Genomic DNA, 27105 nt, shown 5'->3' with positions numbered 1-27105 from the left:
TTTGCAAAATAAGATCCTTAGCAAAACATAACTTATCCCAGTTTTGCCCATCGCTGGTGTTGTATATATTAAATTATAAAAATAAATAGCTTTGTTTGATCAATTTGTCACTTATTTTTAAATTGAAAACTTTTGTTTCAGTACATATGTATTTTCAGTATTCTCATTCACTAATAACATGGAGTAGCACCATAATTCAAATCAATCCCATTGCACTCAATGGGCTAGTAATCTGGGTCAGGTGCCAGTGTGGAAATGCAAGAGATTAAAAATTTCCCTTACGCTCCTCCATGGACTATCTGAACATGAGATCTTGTTTTGCAGAAATAAGTAGACTGTACACCTGCTTCTCCCTTACTTATTGAAGAAAATGGGAGGGAAGTGATTGATGTCACTTTGTTCAATGTCAAATTACTAGTTTACACGGCCAAAACAAACAAAAAAAAACACACCTAACCAAATGGAACAGGCTCAGCCACTTATATATGCATAAGAAATAGAATGCAACTTTTTGTCTGAACTGTCCCAATGAATCAAGGCTACAAGCAGGTTGATGAAAGAGCTTCGGGTTGTCATGATGCAGCAAAAATAAATAACTTCCACTGATGTATTAGCCCTGGTGTACACTAGGGAGTTATTTCAAAATAATCCCCCTTATTTCAAAATAATAAGTGGAGCATCCATACTGCCAACAGGCTGGTTATTTCAAATTTTGTACTCCTGCTTTCCTCGGGGAATAATGCTTATTTTGAAATAGTTATTTCAAAATAGCAGTAGTGTGGACACTGTGCTGCTGCTATTTTGAAAAACTACTCCACACAGTAATTTGAAGTAATTACTCCACAGTACTTCCTGGGGCTCTAAATTGAGGTAGCGCATCCAGAAGAACAGAGCCTGCCTTGGACTAATTTCAAGGCTCCCCTGTAGTGGGGTTGAGCTATTTCAATGTTGTTATTTCAGGAATTATTTTGAATTTAGTTATTTTGAAATAATTTCCTGGTGTAGACATGCCCTTAGGCTTAAAAAGGGGCCTCACTCCTTTCCCTTTACAAATGCAGTTCAAACTTGAACCAAAGCAAATTTTAAGTACCTGTGTGATTTGACTTGATCAGGTTGCAGAGCTCTAGTAACAAGTTAATTTCTTCAGCATTTGAGTCCTGACTCAGAGATACAAATAATCACATGGTTAAAATTAAGCATGTGCTGCAGTGCCTTCCTGTACTGGGGCATTGGTAATGAACTACTTTATGGGCTTTTGGAGGCATAGAAAATACTCCTGGTAAAGCAATATTTGTGGTAAGTAAGGGCTCTTAATTATACAAATTCTACATTCAATTAATGTTCCTGATGCAGTTATTACAGATTTATACTTTTGAACTGAGGGTGTAATTTGTCTTTTGTCTGTCCACCTGCAACATTCTTGAAATCATTCAGCATCAACGGATCCTAGCAGAAGTTTAAAATCTGAAAAGAGCTGGTGTGAAGAGGTAGTCAGATTCTATTATGGTCTACTAATTGGTACAGAGCAATGGCACACAACTGCTAAATAATTTACATTGGTCTATCAAACCCTATCCCCAAAAGGGCCTTTATTTTGAGGAACTATACTATAGCAATTAATGATTATGCTCTTGTGCAGTCTGGCCAGCTGACTATACTATGGCTTAATACTGATCAGACTTGCAGTGCTTTTTTTCACTATTGTAGCTCCTTTGGCCTAAATGGAATTTCTCATGTTTTCCACCAGTATAAGTGAGATCAGAATCAACCTCTCAAATTACACCAGTAGTCTATTTAGGAAAGCATTTTTGTAAGGTAATACGGGTTAGAAATACCTATATGGTGAGTGTATGGTTTATTGAATAACAAATTAATAAAATATATGTTCTGTGACCCTAACATGATATGATGCTTTCATTTAGCTGTAAAGGTGATTTATAGCATAACATTTCCAAATTGTACTAGAGAGAATATGGGATTTTCTGTGAATATCAATGCACTAAATTTCAAACTGACAAATTACTCCTTAATAGCTCGTATTGTAGAAAGAAGGAATTAGACCCCGATACTATGAGATGCAATAAAAATAACCTTAAAATATCTTTTTCATAATGTTGTATATCTTAATGAACACCTGTTCTGTCAAGTGTTAAACTTACAGGTAAATCTTTGCAAATAGGCTGGACATGGTTCAAGAGTTTAAAAGAGAAATCCTATTTTATCACTACTTTGATGAAAGTCTTTCGCATGGCTGCTTTGGTTCCATTGAACACAAAGAAGATTTCTGGAGTCTTTAGATCCATCGTCTAGACAGGTAGAGGATGACTGACCTGAGATTCACCTTATTTACCTTGGTGTTAATTTTTCTTTCCTACTTCAGATATAAGAGATATTGAAGTGAGTTCCTCAATATTCAGTGGACTGCTTTGTTAAAACTCCACACATATACTACAGAACATATCTATCTATCTATCTATCTATCTATCTATCTATCTATCTATCTATCTATCTATCTATCTATCTCCATTAAAATATTTTCAATAAATCACAATTACTCCTTTCTAATTGAATCTTAAATAGAATGCTGTGAAATCTGGGTATTTAGGATGGAGCTTGAAAAATCAATCCCAGTAAAATATAACGGCATAAAGACTCTGGAGCTTATTACTAATAGAATGACCAGTCTGAATCAAATAAAGTCTACAGCTATGCTTCATGCTTAATTACTTTCAAAGTGGTTCAAAGCCATTTGCTTGCTGTGTCTAGTCATATGTCTAAAATAATGTTCAGAAAGCTGATAGAATGATCAGAAAAGAAGTGATGTTGCTTGGGGAGACGACCAATAGCAGTACTGGCAGCTACAGAAATTTGCCTTTTGCATTTTGCTTTCACCAAAGGCAGCTAGTTAGTGTATAGCTTTGCTGTCAACTAATGTAAGGCCTATTGGCACCCTTACAATAGAATGGGCACAATGTGATTTGGAAGAAATCAGCTGACATAAGGTGGACTCATCTGTGAAATGAAAGAGGTCATTACTGGCTTCTTCTGTGAGGTGACATGGGAAGAGGAGTAAAAGTGTCAAGCTCTGCATGGATCCTTTAGGCTTTCCAGGTTGGCAAACCATTGGCAATGACAAGCTGCCATCTGTTAGGGAGATATTCCAGAAGAAGACTGAAGATGCTGAAGAATTTTCCTGTACAAGAGTCAGCAAAATTGTTTGTTAGTAAGGTCATTCAGTCGGTTGATGTTTGCAAGCAAGCATGCATGTACACACAAAAACTTTTGTGACTGAAATAGATAAGAATAGCAAAGAATAAATTATAATCATTTCCACATTACTGTTTGCCAGTTGAAGAAATCTGTCAATTATTCTAAATATAAACAGGATTTTTAAGACACTAGGCTTTTTAATGTCCTCCAGGAACAAAGTATTGTTTCAAAAGAAGTGTTACAAAAATCACAGACATTATTGTTTTGGGTGTTTGATTTAATACTTATTGAATGTGGAAAAATATATATAATGTCACAATAGCCAGTCAATTGATATTTTATGTATTCATGCAGGATGCATTGCTGTCAAATTTCCTGATAAACATGGCAAACTTTCAATACAAAGTCCTCAGCAAATCTCTTTTATGCATGTGAAATTTGAAAAATGTCAGCAAATGAAATATGTTTCCCTAAACAAGTTGATGGTTTGTAGATACCCGCCTATTGCATTCTGTTCCATACAAAACAACCAATTATACTTTGTGTTTTTGCTTATTTAAGTCTAAGGCAAATGAAATTCAATAAAAAGTTAATTCTGACGCTCCATCAATAATGAAAATAAATTAAAGAACCCCATATTGCCTGTCAAAAAAGTCAGATGTTCACTATGTTAATGAGCTTTTTATTAGGCCAGGTTTTACATTTTAAAATATTCTGCAGACAGCAATAATAACAATACTACTGTAATGTAATCTTGGATCATGATACAATTAATATGAACCACTTTTAGATATTCTCTGAAAGTGATGTTTTAAAATGCTTTTGAGCATGAATCATAACAAATAAAAATCTTGCCCCAGACAGCATGGAACCATTTTTAGCTGGAATTGTCTCAGTTCTCTGGCAGATCTTTTTAATCTTCTGCTTATTCCAGTAGAAATGCTTCTATAAATCTCAGTTTGGTACTTCATTCTTGTAGAGGTCACCCATTCAATAACTCTAGCAACCCTAGCAAACCTCAGACTTGTCAGCATCATCCAACATTCCTAAAAACTCACTAATAACAATTTTATTAGCCTTCATTAAAGCAAGATATATGCTCTATTTTTTTCAGTACTGGATTAAGGTAATCTCTTTGAGTCCAGTCCCCGCTAAAGTCAACTCAAAACTTCCATTGGTTTCAGTGGGAGCAAAATAGGGACTTCAAGAAATGTCTTTAATTGCATTATCCATTAGCAAAGCAATCAGAAAGTTCCCATGAGGTTCAAAACTTTCTCACAAATTTTAAATCTTTATTTTATTTTGAGATAATTAGTAGTTCCACTGGCTTCTGTGAAGTTATGCTGATTTCCATCTGTTGCAGATCTGACCAGAGACTTTTGGCCCCAAACACTCATAAAGATAACTTCAATTCTACTGTAAATCCTGATGTCTTTTCCATTTTTTCTTTTCTTTTTTTTATTTCAAGATACCTGTCTCCATCCACCTGCATATACATTGAAATTCTTCACAATTTCCTCCCTTCAAGCAGGACTATTCATGCTGTGAACCTTTGAGACCAGTGATCTTTCACTTTCGGATTGACTCTGCTGAATGGGCTGTCTTGTGATATAGTGGCATCCTCCCCCAGAGTTGCAGCCATCTCTTTGCTGATGAGGTCAGTTTTCTCCAATGCTGGAAATGTGCTGCCACGGTCACTTTGTTGGCTTTCTGTTGACTGTTTACTCATTGAAAATGTTTTCCTGTCAACGCTTTGCATTCTTCTGCTATGTGGAGGGCTTTGCGAGATCAATATGGGATAACATTTGGTAAACCTGCCTTGTCATTTCCCTTTTTCATCATTTTGATTTGTCCTTGTCTAAAGCATCATGTTCAAAAGGATGCTGTCTTATTGCTTGTGGTGATCTCACTAATGAAAACTGATGGAGTATTTCCTCTTATGCTTCCTTTATTTCCCATCGTGGATAACTTTTAGCATTACCATTACAGGATGAAATATACTGTACAAAACTGAAAAGAAAAAAAAAACAGTTATTCTGTTCCAGGCCAGATAGAAAATAGAGAAGGAATGTGCACTGAAGTGAAAAAGATATAGGTTCTAGGCACTCTGAGATGTAAATCAGTTGATGTCAAAGGAAATATTTTGAACCAGATGAGGCTCTCAAGACTCAGGATAATAACTATGGACTTTTAGAGGGGAGAGGAAGTATGACAGCAGTACATTCCCAAGGTATTCATCTTTATTGTACACCTCATAATGTTTTCATTTCAACTCCTTTAAGGACACTTCTTATTATTTAACTCTTGGTAAATATGTATAGGCCCTAGGCACCCTCTTCAAAAGGGGCCTCTGAATTTAACTAGGAGTGTTCTAGTTGGGAAGATCCTGTGTGCTTCAATATAGTGTTGGTGACTACAACTCCAGTGATGCCTTGGAGAAGTGAATGTAATTCCAGGAAATAAAGGGGGAGCATGCAGCAGGACGGAAGCCAAGGTCAAGATCAGGAGAGCTGAGCTGAGCTAGTGAGGAGCTCTGTTCAAACCAGGAGCGGCTGCAAGAAAACCATAAGAGCTGCTGAGAATCTGCTGGGGTTTTGAGCAAGCAAGAAGCCTCAGGCTCTTGGTGGGCTTCACTGGAGCATGGGCTGAGACTGTTGCTGTGCCTACAATTGACTGATGAGGGTCTGTAGTGCAGACAGTATTGAGCAACCAACACCTTTGTAGTTTGGGAAAGGATCTGAAAAGGAAAGAAGATATAACAGGGCATTTAAGGAGTTGCCTAAATCTGAGAAGAGAAAAAGTGATGTGATTGTCAGAATCCAGGGTTAATGGCTTCTGGTTAGAACAATTCCCATCTTCCAATGGGCTATGGAGCATGGAATGATCCCAAGTTAGAATTGCTCTGCTCTGTGCTGCATTGGCTGGACTGTTTTACTGGACCAACAAAATGCTGTTCCCAGCTTCAAGATCTTCAACTCTGCAGACAGAAGAACTCACAAATTCAAAGGAATGTACACTTGGAGATAGTGTAAATGGTGGCAGTGTAAATGCTAGTTGGTTGTTTTATTTACTACTGCAAGCTGCATTTATTAATTAATTTACTGAAGTGCCCCCTGCTGATTTAAATTGGTTGTGACATTTAAATAAGTCCTCTACTGGATAACTTTTAGCATAACCCTTGAGGGATGAGATAAACTTTACAAACTATAAATATTATATCATGTTTAATTAAAGTGTTAAGTAAAGGAGTGTTAATGCTAACCAAAGTGCATATTGATCATCATTGGTATTTTTTAGTTAGACTGCAGGTATTAGTTCAGGTTTGTTCCTGGCTGCTCCCAAGAGAAGTCACTGTGGGTTTGTCTACACTAAAAGGAAAATCATCACTGCTGTGATCTATCTTCTGGAGTTCGATTTAGAGAGTCTAGTTAAGAATCGCTAAATCAAACTCAGAGGGCACCTCTGCTGATGGCTGGCACTCCTTTTTCATGTCTGCACTAGGAAATAATGTCAAAATAAGTTATTTTGAAATAATAACTCCTGAAATAACAACATTGAAATAGCATGTCCCCACTACAGGGGAGCCTTGAAATTAGTCCAAGGAAGGCTCCATTATTGTGGATGTTCTACCTTGACTTAGAGGCCCAGGAAGCACTGGAGTGTAATTACTTCAAATTACTCTGGGAAGTAGTTATTTTGAAATTCAGGTTGAATAAAAGGACTGCAGCAGGGGGTTGGAGAGAAGATTCCCACCTATCCAACATTGCCACTGGGATACTCAGGTTCTCCTTTACTGTCAACATGATGCAGCGAGGCACACCAGTTAGTGTTGCCTGCTCCTGGCTAACCTATGGAGGAAGGTGGAAGGGGGGAAATTGTGTGTGTGTGTTTAAAATAGATTTGTTCCCAAGCCTCTAAGGGTAGTGTGTGTTGACATGTTATTTATTGCTCCTTAGGAAGTGTTTGTAGTGGGGTACATTTATTAATTTAACACATGTCATGTGAGCATGAATACTAGAAAATAAAGCTAATGTTAAAGCCTATTTTACTTCAAATAAATCAGGATGGTTTGTAGACTGAGTAGCATTTTCTTTGAGAGTTAGAGTATGACAAAACTGCTAATTTATTACCCGTAGTAGAACTGATATTGAAATAATAAAAGAAATTGCAAAACTTCTCTTTACAAACTTGCATCAGAATAATGAATATTGAGATTGCTCTTTTATATGCAAATATGTGTATGGGGATATTAGAAAGAGACTATGGGTGAGGTTTTTGCCCATGCCCCGGTCCCGTAAGGCCAGGTAAAGAGGTAAGGAACAGTATAAACATGGAGCCAGCCACAGAAGATTCCCCTGATACTGAAAATGAGGAAGAAAGCTCCAGGCTATTTTCCAAGGACCCTTTTACAAGCCCGGGCATTGAGGACATGCTTGGAATGGGGCAGCAGGTCACAGAACAGTAGAACACAGAAGAGATTTTGAGCAGTGCTAGAGTTCATAGGATAGTCCCAGGAGAGAGCCCCCTCCCTCCCAGATCTGAATTATGCCCAGAGGCCACTTCAATTTTTGGAATAAATCAGAATCAGGAGGGTATCAATATGGTTTAAAGCCACTTTAACCTCTCCTCCTCCCTGAGCTGTGATTTCTGTGCTGTTCCTCTTAGAGTCACAGAATTATACTTTATATGGGATCAGGATAAGCTAGTGAGGCTCTCACTTAACAATGTAGGGTTCCTTCAATTCTACAGTGTGTGTGTGTGTGTGTGTGTGTGTGTGTGTGTGCGTGTGTGTACAATAATGTTTTAGTATGGAAGGAAGGAATGAGATTATTTCTTAATCAAATAACCCCAATATTAATCTGATATTTGTATTATTAGGTGTAATAGTAAGATGAAGGGCTGATAAAATACAAGCTACAGTATTTTAAAATACAAAGAGAAGTTAAGATGGACTCAGAAATTGTGATTAGCCAATTAACATATTTTTTCTTCTTATGGAAAATCCCTATAGATAAAAGTTGAAGTGAGGCACATTTCTCAAATGTCATTATATTGCAACACCTTCTGACAACAAAAATTACAACATGAACCACAGACCGAAAACCAATGCCTAAGCCCATCTGAACCCATGCATGCTGGGTAGAGGGCCCAAAGCCAATACTCGAGCTCCAACACTAAAGTTGAAATCCAAGGGGTTTACTATCCAACTGGAGGAGGGGGAGTGAAGGAAGGCTTGGTCTGGCTTCAGCAAGACCCCATGAAACCCCAGCAAGTTTTCATTAATCAGAAATGAAGAAAGACCTTCCCTTTACTGAGATTTTAAGGGTGAAAATAATTTGCTGCAACAAAGATAAAAATAAAAGATTGAATAATGAACTTTCTTTAATACAGGCCAACATTGGATGGGAAGGCATTGGTGGGAAAATATTATTCATGACAAGGTGAGGGGAGAAGTAACAAATTAATCTATTTTAATGACAAAAATCTATCTATCTATCTATCTATCTATCTATCTATCTATCTATCTATCTATCTATCTATCTATCTATCTATCTATCTATCATGAAATAATATGACCTATGCATATATATTTCGAATGAGAAAACATCCTGAGAATATGAGACAAATTTTCAGCCTCCACAGGTTGCATGTGCACCTTTATCTCACAATACCGGTAAAAACACCTATGGATGTATTCAAATCATTCTAATGCTAAGATATGTGGCTGTTAAAGGGTCAGTTTGCCCTTTAGAAGAATTGGGTTAAGCCCCGCCCTGTGATTAATCAGCTGCATCCCAACTGATATGATAAAAGGCCAACAAGCAACTCACTAGTGATTAGCAGGTGGCATTTTTTGCAGGGGATCCTGCATTAATAAAGGACCAGATAGGGACTCCTCACAACAAATACAGATTTGATACCATTACCCTGAGCTTGAATAAAGACATTGACTGGTTGTTGCATTACAAAGCCAATCTCTCTCACCTGCATTTCCACATCAAAAGCTATATATGAAACACATCCATCCCACTTAATTAGCCTCATTAGCACAGGTCTAAAATTGTCAGGTATTTTATATATGTAAATTGGTTTCTGTTATTTCCACTCCGGTTCATCTAATGAAGTGGGTTTTATCCATGAAAGCTCACGATTCTACATATTTTTATTAGTCTCTGAGGTACAATTGGGACTATTGTTTATCAAGTGAGGTAGACATTTGGCTGGGATATCCCTACTGCATAGGTAAACCAAGTCCTGTTTTAAACCGTTTTGAACTGTAAATGTGTTTGAATAATAAATACATCCCTGGTGAAATGAAGGCAATACTGATATTGGTGGAAACTTCATGGACTAGTGGATGGAAGGTAATAAAGTGATAGGGAATAGCCAGCATGGGTTTATGAAGAACAAGTCATGCCAAACTAATCTGATAGCTTTCTTTGAGAAGATAACGAGCCTTGTGGTTAAGGGAGAAGCGGTGGATGTCATATACCTAGACTTTAGTAAGGCATTTGATACGGTCTCACATGATATTCTTATTGATAAACTAGGCAAATATAACTTAGATAGGGCCACGATAAGGTGGGTGCATAATTGGCTGGATAACCATAGTCAGAGAGTTGTTGTTAACGGTTCTAAATCCTGCTGGGAAGGGATAACAAGTGGAGTTCCTCGAGGGTCTGTTTTGGGACCCGTACTGTTCAATATCTTCATCAATGATGTAGATATTGGGATAGAGAGTACGCTTATTAAGTTTGCAGATGATACCAAACTGGGTGGGGTTGCGACTTCTTTGGAGGATAGGGACATAATTCAAAATGACCTTAGCAAGTTAGAGAAATGGTCAGAGGTAAACAGGATGAGGTTTAATAAAGAGAAATGCAAAGTGCTCCACTTAGGCTGTGTCCAGACTCAGGGGTTTTTTCGGGAAAAGTAGCCTTTTTCCGAAAAAACTTCACCTGCGTCTAGACTGCAGCCGCGTTCTTTCGAAATTAAATCGAAAGAACGCGGCTTTTCTTTCGACGGTGGTAAACCTCATTTCACGAGGAAGAACGCCTTCTTTCGAAAGTGCTTCTTTCGAAAGAAGGCGTTCTTGAATGTAAATAGGGCTTCTTCGAAAGAGAGCATCCAGACTCACTGGGTGCTTTCTTTCGAAAAAGCGGCTTGCTCTTTCGAAAGTTCCGCGTGCAGTCTAGACGCTCTCTTTCGAAAGAGGCTCTTTCGAAAGTATCTTTCGAAAGAGCCTCTTTCGAAAGAGGCTTGCAGTCTAGACATAGCCTTAGGAAGGAACAATCAGTTCCATACATACAAGATGGGAAGCGACTGTCTAGGAAGGAGCATGGCGGAAAGGGATCTAGGGGTCATAGTGGACCACAAGTTGAATATGAGTCAACAGTGTGATGCTGTTGCAAAAAAAGCAAATATGATTTTAGGTTGTATCAACAGGTGTGTTGTAAGCAAAACTCGTGAAGTCATTCTGCCACTCTACTCTGCACTAGTTAGGCCTCAGCTGGAGTACTGTGTCCAGTTCTGGGTGCCACATTTCAAGAAAGATGTGGAGAAATTGGAAAGGGTACAGAGAAGAGCGACAAGAATGATTAAAGGTTTAGAGAACATGACCTATGAAGCCAGGCTTCATGAACTGGGCGTGTTTAGTTTGGAAAAAAGAAGATTAAGGGGGGACATGATAGCGGTTTTCAAATATCTAAAAGGGTGTCACAAGGAGGAAGGAGAAAATGTGTTCCTCTTGGTTTCTGAGGACAGGACAAGGAGTAATGGGCTTAAAGTGCAGCAGGGGAGGTTTAGATTGGACATTAGGAAAAAATTCCTAACTGTCAGGGTGGTCAAATATTGGAATAAATTGCCAAGGGAGGTGGTGGAATCTCCCTCTCTGGAGATATTTAAGAACAGGTTAGATAGACATCTGTCAGGGATGGTGTAGGCCGAGCTTGGTCCTGCCTTGAGGGCGGGGGGCTGGACTCGATGACCTCTTGAGGTCCCTTCCAGTCCTATTATTCTATGATTCTATGATTCTATGTTTGGAACAAACATTAAAGAAGTATTATAGTAACTGCCAGTTACAACCACAAATGCAGCAACTTTTTCCTTGCCATATCTCATACCAGTCTATTGGAGGCATACGGATATTTTGTTAACACTTCAGTATGTCAGTGAACATACCTATGGAGACACACACCTATGATCAAATAAATATCATGAAGACCTTTTAATAAATAAATGAGTGAAAAACAAGCTGTGGTTGTTTCAGAAAAAAAATGTTCTTTACTTGTCCTCCCCTTTCTGAAACATGCACTGAGAGAGCACATCTTATAAGGTGCTTTAACATTGTGTTTCATACAATGTGCTGTTTGTTAGGGCCTAAAATATAATTTAAAGGTATTGCCTAAAGGCAATTCACATCACCTACACTTCTTGACTATATTGTTGTCTTGAGTGCTAAAGATTACAGGTGAGCCTGTTGTGGAACCCTTTTACAGTACAAGGCAATACTGTGCATTTTGGCCTTTATTCAAAGGCAAATAAAGTGAAAGCGTTCTTGATCAGGATCTTGGTTCCCATCCTGCCAAATTTTATCTTGTGTGTGTAAGACTTGTCTTCTATCTCCCCCATTCCTTCTTTTGTGAGGTCACAATGCACAGGAGATGCCATTTTAAGAGTGGCCTGTCCATGACAATATGACCTTGTATTCATAGTACATGTAAGGTCACACTGGTGGGAGTGCAGAAGCACACTCTTCAAAATGATGTCCTCTGCCCATTTTGCCCAGCAAAACCAAATCCTGTTTTGTCTCAGTACTGGACACAGTTAAAAACGTAGGCTGTGTCTAGACTGCAGGGTTTTTTTGAAAAAAGTAGCCTTTTTTCCAAAAAACTTCTCCTGAGTCTAGACTACAGCCGCGTTCTTTCTAAATTAAATCGAAAGAACGCGGCTTTTCTTTTGATGGCGGTACTCCTCCTTTCATGAGGAAGAACGACTTTTTTCGAAAGTGCTCTTTCAAAAAAAGGTGTTCTTGAATGCAAACAGGGTTTTTTCGAAAGAGAGCATCCAGACTGCCTGGGTGCTCTCTTTCGAAAAAGCAGCTCACTTTTTCGAAAGAAGAGGTTGCAGTCTAGATGCTCTCTTTTGAAAGAGGCTTTTTTGAAAGATTCTTTTGAAAAAGCCTCTTTCGAAAGAGGCTTGTAGTCTAGACGTACCCTTAGCAAAGAGGACTATCTGGCTTATAACCAGACAGTTGACCTGCCTATACCAGGGGGACTGTGGATGCATCTACTTTGCACCCAGAGCTCAAAATAAGCTACATAATTTGAACTATGCAAATTGCATACATTATTTCAAATTAATTTTGAAATTACTTATTTCAAAATTTGTTTACACAGTGCCAAATTTTGAAATAGAGCGCTATTCCAAAAATCCCTTGCTCCTTGTAGAACGAGGTTTATAGGGATCTTGGAATAGAGAGCTTGTTATATTTTGAAATAACAGGCTTTCTCAAAAGACATGGAGTAGCTATTTCAGGATACCAGAAGTACCCCGTAATAGCTCTACAGTGTAGACATAGCCTAAGGTAGGACTAAGTCTGTCTCTAGAGACCAGTCTGAATAATAGCTAAAGATTTCTTATAATATTAAGAAGTGGCAGAGCCACTTAGCAATATGTCAAAATACAGAATGGCTTAAAGCATAAAAGAAAACATGACTGAAATTAAAGGCAAACAATTGAATCTCTATTTTCAAAAGTATTGGCCGGCTGGAACAGAGTGACAAATTCTAATGAATGTCCTTAATGATTTACAGTGGGATAAATCATCTGTGAAAGTAAGTTATAAAAGACACTTACAGTGCAGCATGAATGCTAAATGAAATCAGACATCCTTATAATCAACACCAATAACAGTACCATAACTAATTTAACTGCTTCAGAGAGCAACCTAATAAAATGCACCAAAAAAAAAAAAGAATCCCTGGCTTAAAAAATGTTGCTTTTTAACATATATTTAGTTTCAGAACTGAATAAAATGCTTACAAAGGTAACATGACAGCATTTACAAAAAGAAGCTAATCCCATTTCTAGTAATTTCTTTCTCCCTTCAGGGCAAAACACCCTTGACAAAAATATAGGGGATGATTTTGGATGGATTTAATTAGGGTGATGTACAAAACAAAAACCAAGAGAATGTTAATCTTTAGCCACAAATTATCTCTTGGATGCCAAAATCCAAGATCACATCAAAGAATGTAGAAGATTATATATACATATATATCAGTAGTGGAGGAATGATGTAAAATCATGACTTGGAAAAGAAAAGATGAGGGATAAGCTCTTTGATGTGGAGGCTCTCATTTTGTTCTGTTTCTACAGGTCCTAGGACAATTGGTGCTAGGTGCTACCACAATACAAATAATGATAATACCTTCTGAGGAAGGGGGAATATTTAGAAGAGATACAAGATACCTTAGGCAAGTTCATTTTTTTAACCATGTCCCATGATCAGGGATTGCTCTTTAATTTTACCCAGTAGACCAAGGATGGAGAACCTCCTGCCTATGGGCTGCACATGGTTATCTTCTGGCGGGCTGCCAGATGGTTTGTTTATCTGAGTGTCCCCAGGCACAGCTGCTCGCAACTCCCAGTAGCAACAGTTCACTGTTCCAAGCCAATGGGAGGTTCAGAAAGTAGTGTGAAAAACAGCTGTTTTTCAGAAAAAATTCTGTAGTGTAGTCATAGCCATAGTGTTTAAGTGAAAATGCTACTCCACTGATGGGAGAACTTCTCTTTTTGGCATATCTAATCCACTGCATTAAAAGGCAGCAGCTGTCCCAGAAAGATGGAAGTGCTGTCTACACTGGGTGTTAGGTCAGTACACCTGCATCACTCAGGGAGCACACATTTTCACACCCCTCAATAAATAGTTATACCAGTAGATACTTGAAGGGTGTGTCTAGACTATGCTGTTTTTTCAAAAAAAGTTGCCTTTTTTCAAAAAAACTTCACCCGCATCTAGACTACTGTTGCATTCTTTCAACAGTAAATCGAAAGAATGTGGCAGTTTGGTCAACAGTGGTAAACCTCATTTTACAAGGAATAACACCTTTTTCAACAGAGATCTGTCGAAAAAAGGCAAATGTAGCTGCGGGTTTGGTTTTTTTTGAAAAAACAGACCACCAGGGAAAAGCCCTGGTGGACACTCCATCTTCAGGAAAAACCTCTATTGTTCCTGTCTGTAGCCATGACTTAAAGGCATAGGCACCCTGGGCAGCCATTATAGCAGGAAGGCAGCCAGAGGAAGCCTCTGACCACAAGACTCTCCCTGCCTGTTTGCCAAAGAAGCATGGTACAAGCCCACGAGGCTTCTAGGAGCACCAAGAGTCAAGCGCCAGCCTGGTCAGGGCCAGAGGTCCTGACACTTAGAACTTTGAGGAAAGGGGGAATCGCTGCATTCCCGCCGCCGCAATGCAGACATTTATGGCCGCATGGCTGAGGGACTGGCCAAAAAAGGACACCACCCCAGAACCTTGGACCAGGTGCAGGCCAAGGTAAAGGAATTGAGGCAGGGCTATGCTGGGGCCTGCTAGCACAGCTCCACCTCGGGGGAAGCACCTCACCACTGCGCGTATTTCCAGGAGCTGGACAGAATCCTGGGTGGTGGGGAACCCCTCTCTGCCCCACCACTTGTGCAGTCCGGGGTGCAGACACTGGTACAGCATTGCCAGGAGGGGCCTGAGGACAACCCGGAGGAGCAACTGCAGGATGAAGAGGAGGAGGAGGATCCCAACCAGAGTCTGGTCACCCTGACCCTGGAACCAGTCCCCCAGACCCAGGAGACCTCGCAGACATCCTCTGACATTGGTGAGGGAACATCAGGTGAGTGTGGTCAGGGTCACATGCACAGAAGGGGGGAGGTGAGAGCACAGGGGATGTGAATCTGCACGTCATGCTCTTCCTGGACAGCTTGCACCTCTCTGTGCATGTGCAAGCATGTTCATTCCCAAGGCACACAGGGGCAGGTGCTCACAGCTCGGAGAGGGCCCCACACATGTCTGACCCTAGGGAGGGCTGTCCTCCCCCAGCCAGGAACTGAGGGAAAGTCTGGTCACAAGGACACTCACACGACAGCACACAGACTACTGCAAGTGTCATACCTAGCACTTGGGCATGTATGCACAAGCGACACAACAATCACTCCTGCAGACAGTGCTGTCCCAGGTAGGTGGTGGGTGTGTGGGTGGGGGCCCTGGGAGACCCAAGCTGCTCCAGGCCCCATGTCTTGTGATCCACTGTGGCTGGACACTTCTCTGGACTGAATAGCCATGCTGTGGGAATTCCAGCCCAGCAAAGCCGGCCATGATGGTTTCCAGGTCTCTGAGGTGGACAATCCCATTCAGCAGCTCCGAGTTGATGGCCCTCACCACCTGCAGAAATAGACACATACAAACACACAGAATAGGAAGTTAGAGAGGTTGCCCAAGTCCTTGGGAGGTGCACCCTCTCATTCCCCCCCCCAAGACCTCAGGAGCCCCCCCCCAGGCAGCCGCTCCCAGCAGTAGGGCAGGGTAAGGCCAGGAGCCCTCTCCTACTCCCACTCCATTGTTCCCCCCTGCCCTTTCCTGTTACACTCTCCCTACCCAGCATGGACTGTCTCCCCAGAGGGACTTACCTCCATTGACACGGTGACAACAATAGATCTCCCCACACCAAACTGGTGTCCCACCGAATGGTAGCTGTTGGGGGTGGCCAGCTTCCAGAGGGCAATAGCCACCCTCTTCTTCAGGGGGTTGGCAAGGCACAGGTGGGTGTCCTGTCATTGTAGGGCAGGGGTGAGCCAGGTACACAGCTTCTGGAAGATGGCCTTATGCATTCTGAAGTTTTGGAGCCAAGCCTGGTCGTCCCACTGCTCCATGACGAGCTGGTCCCAGCAGTCTGAACTTGTCTCCAGACTCCAAAATTGCCTCTCATGGAAGAAGTTCGGTGGCAAGAACAGTGTTGCTGCAGCCCAAAGGAGGGGCTGAAAGCTGGGTTCAGAATCCAGACCTGCAATGAACACTATGAAGGCCTCATGGAATTGCAGCAGAACTTGAATCACTACAGAGTGGGGCCATCGCCTGTCATGGGGCAGCTCTGGCTCCATGGCAAAAAAACCAATTCAAAGCATAAAAACCAACCAGGAAAAAAAATGCTGTGGTGTCCCAGAAAGCAGGGCACTCAAAGCAAGCACTGCAGAATCTTTGCTGTCCCTCTAGGAGGTAGGCAATCCAGCTGCAGGAGCAGAGGAACCGCTGTTTGGGGGAGTCCCTTTAAGCATGCGTCGCTGCAAAGAGCATGATGCAGGACCCAGAAGTAAAGGCTGCCCCCACGTCCTGGCAGAAGTGCTTCCAGGTGCCCTTTTTCCTTTTTGAAATAGCAGATCACTTTTTCGATCTACTTAGTGCAATCTAGACGCTCTTTTTCGAAAGAGGCTTTTTCTTTGAAAAGGGCGTGTAGTCAAGACGTACCCGAAGTGTAGACACTTTCAAAGTATCATGTCAACTTTAAAATTAATTTGTTTCAGATATTGCTTTGTTACGCAGAGTTTCTCTTTGGATTCACAAACCACAGAAATTCTGCTTTAACAAGTTCCTCGTTTTAACAATTACAGCTGGATGGACAAAACTTTCTGTCCCAAAAATGCAGATTTGGGTCAACAGAAACATGAAAAATGGAGAAATGTTTTGTTTTTGCATTTTTCTAAGCAAAACCTGTTGATTTTTCAATTTCAAATGACTTTTAATTTCTAAGTTGATTTCAGTTCTATTTTTAAGTTAAAAAATAATTGAAATTAAACATTTCACTTGGAGCCTACAAAATATTTCATTCAACCCAAAATTTGACTTTCCGTTTGGCCATTGAATGAAAAAAATCATTTATTTGTCCAGCTCTGCCATCAAGCATCTGTCATCTGTCATGGGTCCACTTCAACAAATTTAACAAATAGGCTTACTAACCTGAAGTAAGAAAACTCAGGAGTTTGATCTTGATTCTTAAAAGTTTAGTGAGTGACCTGGGTAATGAGCTCATGCAAGAGAACTCCCCGTTTCTGTATGAACTGATCTGACAGGCTCTGTTTACCCTTCCCCTCATGAGGAATAGGTGAAGGGAGAATAATTAAGGGAGGGCATGAGAATGTTCATAGTCATAGGCCATTTCCCCACTTGCTGGTGTGTACATTTAGGCTGACATGCGGGGCTGGAGATGGGAAAGCTGTCAACATTTGTTGCAGATACAGGTGACCAACAAGCTATTATTCTCTCACATGGAGTAAACTGACTGTCAGGGCTACTCCTGAAGTTACACAACTTATATCTCACCTCTTATTCAGAGCTGTGCATGAAGTCACAATATAGACCTCCCCGTTCAATTCTATGCTCTAGTGGTGTGTCTAGACTACAGGGTTTTGTTGACAAAAGTGGACTTTTGTCGACAAAACTATACCTGCGTCCACACTGCCTTTGAGTTATGTTGACATAACATCGACAAAACTCAGTAGTTTTGTCGACGTATGTAAACCTCAGTCTACGAGGAATAACGTCTTTTGTTGACAGAGTTCTGTCGATAGAAGGCGTTATTGCATCTACACTGTCCTTTGCGTCCACACTGTTATGTCGACAAAGCGGCTTGCTTTGTCAACAGAACTGGATGTAGACTAGATGCTCTTTGTCAACAGAAGTTTTGTAGACAAAAAAAACTTCTGTCGACAAAACCCTGTAGTCTAGACATACCCTAACATTCATGACTGTTCTGTAGGACCTTACCATTCTCTTAAGTAAATTATGTGGGTTTCATCTCATTTCTACAGCTGATCTTCTGCCTCACTCAATGGTCTCTTAAAACTATTTGTTATTCACGCTACAAGTGGAGCAAGAAGGTTAAGTTTTGCATCACGTGCTGACACTACTGCTCTGTTTATTTACTTCTTGAAATGTTACTTGTAAAGCAGTTGAGTATCCATCTGACTCAGTTGATAATTCTGGAGTTTGGCTCTCTGCTGGAGGTAGGCTGTGCCTGGCACCAGTCCAGGCCTCCGCAACAAAATCCTCATAACAAATAAATCTAATCATTCTCTTTTCAGTTTGGGCTTTTTCTTAATTTGTAAAAAGAACTTGGGCTCTAATTAGCTCTCATATTGTATCAAATAAAACAATTTGGACAGTTTTGTCAGACAAAAACTTGTCATCAAAAGAAAACAAATTTCTCAAATACAAGTCCTTTCTCTCAGTTCAGGAATTACATCGTGTCCAATTTCATCATCTTTGTGTTTAATGGTATCTGCTGGTGATTAGCATGGAGCTCCTAATCTTTTTTTCTGGGATTAAATCACTGAGATCTGGTGTACAAAACCTTGGAAGGTCCAAGTAAGACACACAACTCTACCTATGTATATTACCGAAGTGGAGACAGTGTATCTTATATTACATTTCTGCACCATCCACACAATGGGGGGAGGGCCGATGAGAGCAAATGCTCCCATTTACTTTCTTTAATCACCTTGAGGAGGAGGAGTACTTGCGCTGACAAGGGTGCCCTCTGAGTTCAATTTAGTGAGAACATGGTCCATAGCAGCATTGATCTTCCACATAGTGTAGGTGTTGAGAGAAATAATAGTATTTCAGCAGTGTTATTTTGTATCTTACGTGGTTATCTGGCTTCTCATTACCCTGGTATCTGAGCATCTCACGTTTTTTCCGTGTATTTATTTTCAAAACATCCTTGTGGGGTAGAGAAGTGTTATTATACCTGGTTTACAAATGAGGAACTATGAAAAAGAGAGTCACAGGGGGCAGATTTTAAAAGTGTTTAGGGTCCTAAAGATGAAGATTTTCAAAAACACCTACATCACAGTCACACAGATAGTATATGAGAGAGCAGGGAAATTGAAACTGAATCACCTATATGCAAGGGTATCTTACTGAGCACTGGACCAGTCTTCCTCCCTTGATAGCATGAAGGGTTTGAAAGTTAGGTTGTAAATGTGCACCTCCTTATATCAAATGGCATTGCAGGAGAGTTATACTTCCATTTAGCTGAGCAAATTAATCATCACGACTAATATTCTGAAAATTCTACCTTGTTCCTTTTTGTGAATTATGTGCAACAAGCTTACAATTTTCATTGATGTATGCGTGTTTATTGCAGTGGATATTTGTGAAAATTGTTTGGAGATGCTTGTTTGACTCTAGTGAAAAATGCTACCTTTGGTAACAGTTTAAGAGAATTACATTGTATATATAACCATTTTCTGCCATTTACATCTGAGTTATTTATTTTCCTGCACACAAGTTTTTGCAACTTAAGTATAAGAGAATTTGGGAGCATTTGCTGTATAATTTCAAGGCAGAAGAAACAGCAGGAGCTCAGCGCGATGATTGGAAAGAAAGGGAGGAGTGCTCTTTAAAAAACAATCAGAATAATCAGCTACATGCCCTTTTGTTTGTGATTGGAGGAAACAGCTATGACTTAAGAATTCTAAAACTAGCAATGTTAGACAGAAATTAAGAACTGTAAAAGACCCTTATATAATAATATAAATAAAATATTATTTTAATATTATTATTAAGAGAATGGTTTGAGTTTTGTAACTGAATTCTTGTTTCAGCAAAATATAAAAGCACCTGGATGTGCTCTAGTTCATGCTGCTCTTGTTACCCTCACAAAATGCTTTGCTACTAACACACTCTACGACAGAAGTGGGCAATAAGTGACCCATGGGTTGGACACAATTCACCAAGGTTAGCCCGTGATGGGCCACTGGCACTTTATTTACTTGCATATGCTCAGGTACAGTTTCTGTCAGCTCCCATTGGCCACAGATCACTGTTCCTGGTCAATGGAAGCTGTGGGAAGCAAAGCGAACATGGACATCACTTACCACAGATCCTAGCTGGGAATGGCTGGGAATGGCTAGCCACCTCAGACAGCACCGGTGCAGGCAGGATAAGGGGCCTCCTCATGGTGAGGTGGTAGGAAGGGTTCTTGCATGGTGTAGGGGCTAGGGCACTCACCTGGAGAGCACAGAGCTATAGGTTCAAGTCCCACCTATCCCAGAATAGGACAGGGAATAGCCTGGTGAACTGTGTCTAGTCTACAACCTGCTTATTGCTCTCTTGGAGCACTCACCTTTAGTCCACTTCTAGGGCTCAAGATATAACCTTCTTAATGTGTGCACCTTTTACCCTATCCCAGTTCCAAGGGCTCCATGCAAAAGGCTGCTTTCTTTGCCCCTCTGTGGGTTCCAGGATCTACTCCTCCCTGAGCTAAGGGATCTACCACTTCACAGGCTCCAGACAAACACTCTTTCCCTGTGGACTCAGTGGTTAATCCATTGCTGGTTTACAGGGTCTTTTTCCAGTGAAAGAGTCTTAAAACAGTTATAACCTACTTAATATCTATTAATTAACAGGCAACAAAACAGATTGCATATCTGATGCATATGGTGCTCACCACTCCCAATAAGACAGATGAACTTTTCCTGATGGCCATTCAAGATCAGGGGACTCCAGTTTATGCACGGTGTCATTGGCAGAGTGTTGAGGTCATCTGAAGAAGTGGGTTTTGCACATGGAAGCTCATGATACCATTTACTTATTTTTGTTAGTCTCTCAGGTGCCACAGACTAACACGGCTGCCCTTCTGAGACACATGGATATTTGGGGAAACTGATCTGTTTTACAAGCCGTCATAGTCTTTTTTGTAACCCCCAATATTTCTTTTCTAGCCTATACAGAAAATCTTCACTATCATGAACCTGTCAGGATCCAAGCCTTTTGTTTGTTATACCCAGGGGGCCATGATAATGAAAGGACAATCAAAATGCCAGCCCAGGGCTGCAGGGTTCTTATAGCCTCAAATCCCAGACCTCCCACACCAGGGTCTAACACTCTCCTTGGGTGGTGAGGGAGGGTCCAGGCTGTACCATACCTGTAGCTGGGATACAGTGACTGGGCTCATTATAGCCAAAGGTTCATAATAATAAAAGGTGCTACAGAGAGGGTGTCCTGTATAGTAAACTGCTACTCAATCTTGCACCATAAAAATGGCATAGTGTGAAGTACAGGATCTCTTAAGTAAAATGGGTCCCTTGTTAGGGATTTTAAGCTATCAAGAGCAGATATTGATTGGTTTGCTTATGACTAGACAAGTAAACTAGGATATTAAACACAGCAAGATATTATTTTTCTCATAAATCTAATGCCATGATTTCAAAATGGCCTTTTTCTTTCTTCATGCATTGGTGCATGTCTGACTCAAGCAGTTCATGTGCCAAGGCTTTCAAATGATGTTATCTATTAAGGGCCCACACATACACTATTTGAAGTACATGGGAGTTTGCAGTGTAATATAGGGTCAAGATGTGAATGTGATGAGCACAACTCCACGGGTTTTAACATTCTTTACACTGAGTTTTCAAATATAATAATTCAGTTATACAGGAGAAAGAACTGAGAGAGTATGATGGGGAATAATTGAGGGAGTTGGATCAGAAAGTGAAGGCCAATGAATAGTTTCTCAGTATTTTGCAAGTCTATCTGCTCATCTATCTGCTTTTCCTCCAGAAAGTAGGGGCACAGAGAGCTAAAGTGAAGTTGAAGTTCAGCATCTTAATTTAACTACCAAAAGTGAGCTGAACCTAATTCCACATGGGCTGCATTTTGCCTCCTCTTGGGATGATCACAGAAAAGATGGGAGAAGACACTGATTTGGAAAAAGTATCCGAAGGTTGCCATTTTAAATTGTGTCTGCAAAAAACAAGGAGGAGTCCTGTGGCACCTTAAAGACAAACAGTTTTATGTGGGCATTTCTTTGGGCATAAGATGCAGTTGACAAAGTTGGTTTTTACCCAAAAGATTATGTCCAAGTAAAACTGCTAATTTTTAAGGTGTCACAGAACTTCTCATTATTTGTACTGATTTGGAAGAAAATCTAGAAGAGAGATAATGTTTAGAAGACACTGGTAAATAGCAAAACTCAGCTAAGTCACTTACTACCGACTTTAAAAGCATCATTCAGGACAGTTCTTCATTAAGGGTGAAAGTCGACCTAAGATATGCAACTTACATAAATAGTGCAGCTGGAGTTGATTTATCTTTAGTTGAGTTTCTGCGGCATCCCCATTGCAGCAGGTCAATGGGAGAAATTTTCCTGTTGACTTCCATTACTTCTCATGACTCAGTGCAGTAGTGGAATCTATGGGTGCACCATCAGTGGTCTATTTAATAGGTCTTAATAGACCCACTAAATCAAAGCACAGGAGATTGATCTCCACAGTGTCAATCTGCCAGTAAGTGGAAACAAACCATCAGAGTTTTTAGCATGGTCCCAAGGTTTATATTAGGAGTAGACAGTTCAAACCCCACCCACTTCTGTTACAGGTAATGGTTAGCCACTAAGTCTGCAGTCCAAAATGTATTTTGAAGATAAATGTTTCTAATATTGTTCTTATTATTAATTTCATTATTAATATTGTTTGGGTGCAATGAAAGAGGCTAGAGGAGGGAATACTGGAATGGAGAACTATAACATGAGTGGGACAGTTTATATCCCCCCCCCCCTTCAAATATCCATAAAAAAGAAAAGATAGGGGGGAATAGGCCAAAGTCAATGTGGTAGAGGATTACTGTAGGGATTAGCCAGGTAAATCTTAGTTCACAGGAGCTAAGCCTCAAGGACTAGAATATGACAGTGGTAAAGAAACAATGACAGGAGACATCACTGTGACATCCATGCAGCTTAGAAAATACTGTGATGGAGAGGATCCATTTTTAACAATACTTTCTGAACACCCATCACAGGAGTGATATTTTGAAAGACAGTTAGCTGTTCAGGAGACCAACAGAGTTGGAGGAAGGCTGCTGAGAAGAGAGCAAAACACAGAGAAAGCCACATTAAGATAAAAAAAACTAACGAAAGAGAAGATTTGAGGCTATGAGCTTTAGTAAGGTGTACAGAGAATAGTCGTCTCATATGTTTTAGCCAGACCTTGAGTCTAGACATGCAGAAGTAAGCAGCCTCTGTATAGTAAGTGCTGATTTAAACATCTGGCATAGGAATCCATTTGTGGTACACAACACATTTGATTGGTCCTACAAAATTCAGGAGCTATGCTACATATTCATGAGTGCCATCTCCTTGCACTACATATTCATGAGTGCCATCTCATAACACACTGTCACCGCTATTGCCCCTCACAACAAGTGAGTAAGGAGCTGGTTGGTATTGGGTAGAGTCTTATGCCCATTTTAACTCCAGTTCATTGGCGGGTGACAACACACACGGGTGTTATGGCAAAGTAAAAAATTTCGCTCTATGGTTTTGGGTGCCCTTACTGATGGCATCACATACTACATCTGTTTTTTGCAAGAGGACTTTTGCCAGTTACAAACTCAGTAAAATATAATTTTAAAGAAATTCCACTGTTTGTAAAATATAAGGAAATTGTTCTTATTGCAGGACCATTTGGCATGATAGGATGAGCAATTCAGTTACAGTTTCCTTTTGAGGTGGTGATTTTTTTACAATTAATTTGAAAAATTAAAATATATTTTATTTTGTCTGTTATGGGGGGAGGGGTTGAATGGGGACTGTTTTTAATTTGGAAAGGAAAGCTTGAAGAAACATGTAAATATAATACCATTATTTATCACTTTAAATGAAAATTTAATTTGTTATTGATTTTGTTTCACCTAATGCCTAATATCTAGTTTTTCCAATTCTGCTCACCTTCTTTAATGATATATGTGACAAAAACTTGTTTAATTTGACAAATGTGTACCCTTGTGCTTTTACACTCATTCTCCCTGTCTTATTCCAAATTTGAAAGCTACTCATAGTAGGATGCCCTCATGAACAGAGATTGTTTGTGCCTCGGATGAGCGTGTGACTGGTTGTTTGTTTAAGCAGCAGGTGGTGGCACATTTGTTGAAGTAGGCCATTTGTTGTATTATTAAGACAAACAGAGGTGTCTACTTATTACGTGCAAGGTAATTCCAGTTCATCGCTACTGTTTAAATTTTGGCAGCCATCGGGTTTGGATTCAGATTTGTAGCATATGCAATATGGCATGAAATCCAAAAGGAGAAAATGATGGAAAACAGGATCGTGTCAGAATAATTTAAGCAGGTTTATTTCACAGACACTGTAGCTAGCATGGTTTGCCCTTTCCAGCATATTACCACTTGAGGGATACATACTCTCCCCAGAACTCAGAGGAGAGTGACATGGATCATCAGCAAAGTAACAAGTCCCATCTTCATTGTAGACATTTAAAAGTGGGTTTCTTAAGGCAGTAGTTAACGACAGATGTAGAATAACAGAGAATAACTATGCAGTTATTATGAAAACTCCTGTACCCCCAGGAGATAATAATAGCCAGTGAGAACATAGGAATTTGCAGATAAGTTATTGAACTAGAGCTCTGATTTAGTAATTGTACAGGATATAAAAACTTTGGCTAAACACATTAGAGAATAGAACTGTCAATGAAAACATGTCTGGATTTCTGCTAATACTTCCCTCCCTTCTGCAAACTCACTTAACCTCTCTGGGCATAATTCATCCCTAATGTAAGGAAACGCAACTCACATGAATTCCAGTTTCATTTACTGATTACTTGGGATTTACGTTAATATAAACAAGATCAGAAGCTTTCTGATGGTAGGAGGAAATGGGTGCAAACGGTAAAGAAGCATAAGATTATAGTGTTTGATGACTGTTCTAAGTGTAATTTAATGTGCTCTGCAAGGGTATAGAGCTACATCAACAACTAAGGGCCTGTGCAAAATAATGCTTTGTACTATAGTAGACTACAGTGAAATCATGAGGGAAACTGCAGCAGTCCCTCATGGAGAATATCTAACACTGGACCTAATTCTCCATTGCATTGCACTTTGCATAGTCAGTTACACTTAGGCAAAATGGATGCAAAATGCACTTATGTGGTAGCACTTTACTCCCATTATGCCTGCTTTTCCCCTTATTGAAAGTTATTAAATCAAGGGACCTGGCAGTGGAGAATCAGGCCCAGTGACTCCTGTTGTGAGCTAATAGAGAGACTCTTGTATGAAGAAAAAAATGTGTCACCAGAGACCAATTTAAGGATGTTTAGAGGATTTATTTTCTGTTAGAAAGAAATAGAAGAGAAAGGAGAAAAGGGTAGTTTGGGGAGCTATAATAGCAGGATTGGATCTCTGCATTTACCATTTATGTCTGTGCATGCTAGGAGCATTTCAGAGAAGTGTGTTGCTGCTTACTAAACTATCTCGATAAGATAAGGAGAGCGCACACTTTTTATAGGGGATTGCTTGTCTGGTGAAGGTTGTGTTTAACTCAGATAGGGGGATGTCTTGGGATGAAATCAAAATGTGCTATTTCTCATATACCGATATATGTCAATTATTTAATAGAAAGTACTTCTCAGTCTCCAATAACCTTAAATCTGAAGTCTAAGTAATAAAATCTTTAGCAATGTAAAACTGAAATCCATAGAATAAGTTTAATATTTATTTGTCTGATTATAGAAAATTGGGCACTGGGAGCTTGCTGATTCAGTGGGCTGATGTATTAACCTTTCATCTCTTGTGACCTCAGTTTAAATGAGAACTTGAAAATGAGCTTTGTGGTTTCAAGTTCGTTTCACTTTTTATTTTCTTCACGCCATCAACCAATTTGGAAAGACTGGCAGCCTGCGCTCTAGAGAGGCTCAAGACTGGAGAGAAAGGACACAGGCCAGGCTTGAGGTGAATTGCCAGAAATTCTCTGGAGAGACTTGCACACCTACTCAGGCTAAATCTCTTCAGCATTACTTAGCAATACTAGAGAGCTACGTGGAACAACATGAAGGAGCACAGAATAAGGAAAGATATAAAAATGCAAAAGGCAGTGTAACCACCCCCTTAAAGGCCACCCTGAGTCTGGGGGGATAGTCATCCTATATGGGAGGCTTACTCTACGGTCGGCCTCCTAGCCACGGGGTACTTCACGTACTTTAGGCGTGATCCGAGCCTACGCGGATCCCAGGGGACTGGGAAGGGGGCTTGGGCCCTCCCTCTCTCTGAGCCCCGACCCAGGGCCCTAAGACAGGGACGTGCGTCCCTTGTCAGTGGAGAGGGTCAAGATCCCCCAAACCCTCCACTCGCGGGGTTCGCGGCCCCGCCCTGGGTCCCTTCTTCCTGGTCGGTCCTTCACCGGCTCCCCCAGTGTGGGGATAAACTTACCCTCCGTCTTCCACTCCGGGGGGTTTCTAGCGGCCTGTCCCTCTCTGGGCTCAGACTCCCTGCTAAGGCCTGGGGTTCCTCCCAGAGCCGAGCACTCCCCCCTTCCTGGCCACGGCTGTGGCCCTTTTGAATCCCCCGCTGGTCGGCGTCTTGGGCTGACGCCACTTCCGTGTTCGTGGCCCCGCCCCTCTTGGCGTCCCAGCCAGTGCTCCCGCTGATGTCACAGGGAGATGTCGGACTGCGCTGCGGGCTGCCGGCCGCGCCGTTGCTCGGCGCAGTTCCCTGGCTCTCGGCGGCACGCCCTCAGCCACCTAATCCCTCCTCTGGACTTTTGCCCCCCGCCTCGGTGTCCGTCCCAGTGCAGGGTAGGGCGGATGGCCTACCTGCCCCATCACACACCTCTCCTCTTAAGTACCTCCCTATTCCTGCCTCCCTTCCAGTTCCCTCTTCTGGTATTCGCGAGAGACAATCAGCATTTGCGTTTGCAGTGCCCGATCTGTATTTTACTTCAAACTTAAACGGTTGTAAACTCAAATACCAGCGCAGTATGTGGGAGTTCATGTCCTTCATTCCTTGTATCCATTGGAGAGGGGCGTGATCCGTCACCAGGGTGAATTTTGCACCTAAAAGAAAA

The 27105-nt window shown here is 40.8% G+C and overlaps 1 long non-coding RNA gene across 1 annotated transcript; it reads right to left on the bottom strand.

The window, feature by feature from the left end:
* Positions 1 to 3900: 3900 nt before the first annotated feature.
* Positions 3901 to 26607, bottom strand: LOC142826476 (uncharacterized). The gene is made up of 4 exons (XR_012900636.1): positions 26472 to 26607; positions 15887 to 16260; positions 15372 to 15641; positions 3901 to 5220 (listed from the first exon to the last, which is right to left on the bottom strand). It is a non-coding gene; the product is annotated as an uncharacterized LOC142826476 (long non-coding RNA).
* Positions 26608 to 27105: the final 498 nt, after the last annotated feature.

Source organism: Pelodiscus sinensis, chromosome 1, assembly GCF_049634645.1.
Source record: "Pelodiscus sinensis isolate JC-2024 chromosome 1, ASM4963464v1, whole genome shotgun sequence".
Lineage (NCBI taxonomy): Eukaryota > Metazoa > Chordata > Testudines > Trionychidae > Pelodiscus > Pelodiscus sinensis.
The sequence above is the reverse complement of the archived record's forward strand: the minus strand, read 5'-3'. Positions and strand labels throughout refer to the sequence as shown.